This window comes from Schistocerca americana, chromosome 3, assembly GCF_021461395.2.
Source record: "Schistocerca americana isolate TAMUIC-IGC-003095 chromosome 3, iqSchAmer2.1, whole genome shotgun sequence".
Taxonomy (NCBI): domain Eukaryota; kingdom Metazoa; phylum Arthropoda; class Insecta; order Orthoptera; family Acrididae; genus Schistocerca; species Schistocerca americana.
The window spans coordinates 278,380,591-278,385,431 of NC_060121.1; positions in this window are offsets into that span (position 1 = coordinate 278,380,591).

Genomic DNA, 4,841 nt, shown 5'->3' on the forward strand with positions numbered 1-4,841 from the left:
TCAGGCAGACAGATCGCAATTTACTCCCTAAAATCATGGTAGCTTTCAGTGTGTAACACAACCGTTCACTGGTCGTACCAAGGACCAATTTGCCTCACTTATACGACAGAGAATACCAAGATACCAAACGTCAAGACTGGTAAACCAAAAACGAATAAGTGTGCCCTCGGCAAACAAGTAGTCTGAGATGTCTGAAGTCACACTGTTGGTACAGTAAGAACTTCATGACAGGCTCCCCTGTCTAAACTACTTGCAAGTGAAGTCAGTCTCAGGACAGATCCCAAGTACCAACCATACATGTAAGAATTTCGACCAGAAGTGTTTACCAGACCAAAGTCTCAAACCTGAGAGTTCGCACCTCTCAAGGAAAAAAATTCAGTTTTTCAGAAAAGTGCACAAACGACACCGTCTTCACCCCATCTTGAGCCAATCACAGGGCTCTAGAGGCACTAAATCTCCCCTCCCACATGACAGATTCTATCTCTAAACGTTTCTCCGAAGCCAGATTTTTCTTATACAACTGAGGTGGCTGGAGAAGTGATTTACTGGCCTGTTTCCACTATCGTCAGACATGAAAATTTCTGACTTTTTATCACGTGGGGCTCTGCACATGATTCCCAGTTTACGACTCCACTGTGTATACGCATTCCCTTAGACCGTCGCCCCTGCCCAGGCTTCTTCTGGGGCTGCAGCAGGTAGTGTGGTATTGTTCTGCTGGAGTCATGTCTTGATGAGGGGCTGCCCTGTCTGCCCTGTATGGCTGTGGATCTGTCCAGCAAGATTTACTAAGGGATGGGCTCGCCGCCAATTGCTTTGAACTCCCAACATGCCATTTCTACGAGCTAAGAATCATAAAAATACCTCATGCCTTTAGCGCCCTACCAGGCTCCATCAATGTCTGCTCAGGTCGTTAAATTTCTAGAGTCTCGCTCAAGGTGCGGCAGGTTGTAATGAAAAGTTTAATAATTTTCCGTATGCGAGTAATAGGTGAGAGAGTAATTTGTCCTCTCTCAATATATTATCTAGAAAAACGTATTCCAGAAGTTTCATTACTCTACATTTATTATTTTTTGGTTTTGCAATTTTTTTTCCATCACTGTGTCCTGTAGAATGAGTAAGTAATAAACGTCGCCAGTTTTTTGTGGCATACATACGCTATGAGAAAATATCTAATTAACTGTCCAATTACTGCTTGTTAAAACTTCCCATTTTAGAATACCAAAAGGAAGATGCATCATTTATGGTGGGGGGGGGGGGGGGTAGGACATCAGACAAACTGACTTGGAGCAGGAGAGGCATGACAGGACATTTTAATTCCCACTGTCTATACTTTTACAAATAAATTCATAAAACTTTGTCAGCATGACAAGGAAGGATTCAGAATTCTCACTCATAGCAGTGTAAATTCAAAAACATAACAAAATAAATTTTTTTACATGTGAAATTTCATCATTTTGGCTGAATTTGTTCCTATAGCTACGTTTCTTCATAAGTAAGAGAGATTCTTCGATGAATTTTGTACAGCTAACAAACCATACTTACAGTTGTATGAAACTCTAGAATCTTCCAAATCTATTAAGAACTGTGGTAAAAATTGCGATAATTTTTCTAAAGATGATGATTAAAAACATAATAACTCATTCATTTTTTCATAAATTAAATAAATTCTAGAGTTTCATACACCTCTAGGTATGGTTTGTATGCTGCGCAGAATTCATCGAAGAATCTCTCTTATGTATGAAGAAAAGTGTACATATAGCAACAAATGCAGCCAATAGTAAGTGAAAAAATGATGAAATTACACATGTAAAAAAATCATGTCGTTATGTTTTTGAACTTCCCACTGCTATGAGTGTGAATCATGAATCCTTCCTGGTCATGCTGGCAAGTTTTATGAGTTTATTTGTGAAAGTATAGACAGTGGAAATTAAAATGTTCTGTGGTGCCTCTCCTGCTCCAACTCGGACCATTTGACGTCCTACGCCCCTTAAGGTGGATAGCTGTCATCAGAGGCTGCACAATTAACAGCAAAATATTATTAGAACTCAAACGTACCTGGCGCCACAAAGAGCAATTTCTCAACTAACGTAAAATACAAAGTTTGCAAATGGTGTAAAAATTTTGTATAGTCACATGCCATGTGCACGTCATAGACTGGTATATTAAAACAACTTCAGAGCGGTTCCTCCATCATAAAATAGAGTAAAATAAGTAATGAAATGAAGGGCCAAAAACATGATCATGAAACAATTTCCGTACGTATAATGTGTCATACAAACAAAAGTAAAAAAAAAAAAAAAAACAACCTCACACTACTGTATGCATCATATGTTGTAGTTTTCATTTTGATACTTTAGACGACGCGCAAAATCAACAGACACATCTAATCAGTATAATCTGAGTTTTCTATCACTTTCAATATAACTTTAAGGATGACCTTAATTTTAATTAATAACAGTACAATAATACTGAGGACAATTATTGTAAGCTAGAAAACGGGAGAAAAGGGAACACAGTTACAAAAATATCTATAGACTTTTGCAAGTACTACAAATTATCAAGGCGTTGATTACAGTGTGAGAAATCAATAGAGTGACCACTAGAGTGCGCCACCTACCGCTGTAGGTTGGGCGACGAGCGATGCAGTACCGTAGTCTTTGTATGCAACACACAGGCTGCTGTCTGCGCCAGCTACCTACCACGCAGGCCACACAACGTGATAAAGAAATTCATGTTTGTGGAACAAGGACGAACACCAGACACCTGCGTGCCCGCTGGAGAGCGTCGTCATAAATATTAAAGTAAGCGTTATGGAAAAATTCATTCTGTTAGTTAAAATTCTTACCACGTTCTTTTCAAGTTCCTCAGGCACGCCAAACTACCGCCCTTTATTCGCTCTACGCAAGACCTCCATGTTATTGCCAATACAGTGGCACAACTTCTAATAAAACCCAAAAGATCCTACGTATATCTGATGTAAAAGTTGCCTTTAGAAGTGAAAATACGTTGTGTTACAGGGTTCGTCACAGCAGTTGACAAGGAAAGAATAAGCATTTGCACTCCGGTGTTTAAAAGAGAAGGTGTAATGGCGTGGGGTAGATGGGCCGAATAAAAATATACAGGAACGGAATCTACGAAAATCATATAACGCTGGACTCGACTGCAAGATGGAAAGTTGATTTTTAATCACCTGTACGACCGTTGGCATTCTTCCTAGAAAAACAATTTCCCCCACCAGAAGCGCTGTGCGCTCTGCAGGTTACAGATAGTCTGTATGTTAAACTGACCGGACAATTTACAGGAAAGGGAGGACTGGCTGAGAAATCTGTACGGCTTCTGCAGAATATCCTAAAGAAGACTCTGAGCTTGAAGAATGTGGTCAAAGTCATTAATACTTATGCTGTCACATTATTACATTACTGGCCCTTAAAATTGCTACACCAAGAAGAAATGCAGATAAGAAACGGGTATACATTCGACAGATATATTATGCTAGAACTGACATGTGATTACATTTTCACGCAATTTGGGTGCATAGATCCTGAGAAATCAGTATCCAGAACAACCACCTCTGGCCGTAATAACGGCCTTGATACGCCTGCGCATTGAGTCAAACAGAGCTTGGATGGCGTGTACAGGTACAGCTGCCCATGCAGCTTCAACACGATACCACAGTTCATCAAGAGTAGTAACTGGCGTATTGTGACGAGCCAGTTGCTCGGCCACCATTGACCAGACGTTTTCAATTGGTGAGAGATTTGGAGAATTTGCTGGCCAGGGCAGCAGTCGAACATTTTCTGTATCGAGAAAGGCCCGTACAGGACCTGTAACATGTGGTCGTGCATTATCCTGCTGAAATGTAGGGTTTCGCAGGGATCGAATGAAGGGTAGAGCCACGGGTCGTTACACATCTGAAATGTAACGTCCACTGTCCAAAGTGCAGTCAATGCGAACAAGAGGTGACCGAGACGTGGCACCCCATACCATCACGCCGGGTGATACGCCAGTATGGCGATGCCGAATACACGCTTCCAATGTGCGTTCACCACGATGTCGCCAAACACGGATGCGACCATCATGATGCTGTAAACAGAACCTGGATTCATCCGAAAAAATGATGTTTTGCCATTCGTGCACCCTGTTTCGTCGTTGAGTGCACCATCGTAGGCGCTCCTGTCTGTGATGCAGCGTCAAGGGTAACCGCAGCCATGGTCTCCGAGCTGATAGTCCATGCTGCTGCAAACGTCATCGAACTGTTCGTGCAGACGCTTGTTGTCTTGCAAACGTCCCCATCTGTTGACTCAGGGATCGAGACGTGGCTGCACGATCTGTTACAGCCATGCGGATAAGATGCCTGTCATCTCGACTGCTAGTGATACGAGGCCGTTGGGATCCAGCACGGCGTTCCGTATTAGCCTCCTGAACCCAACGATTCCATATTCTGCTAACAGTCACTGGGTCTCGACCAACGCGAGCAGCAATGTCACGATACGATAAACCGCAATCGCGATAGGCTACAATCCGACCTTTATCAAAGTCACAAACGTGATGGTACGTATTTCTCCTCCTTACACGAGGCATCACAACAACGTTTCACCAGGCAAAGCCGGTCAACTGCTGTTTGTGTATGAGAAATCGGTTGGAAACTTTCCTCATGTCAGCACGTTGTAGGTGTCGCCACTGGCACCAACCTTATGTGAATGCTCTGAAAAGTTAATCATTTGCATATCACAGCATCTTCTTCCTGTTGGTTCAATTTCGCGTCTGTAGCACGTCATCTTCGTGCTGTAGCAATTTTAATGGCCAGTAGTGTAGTTTACTGTTGCGACGTAGACAACTGG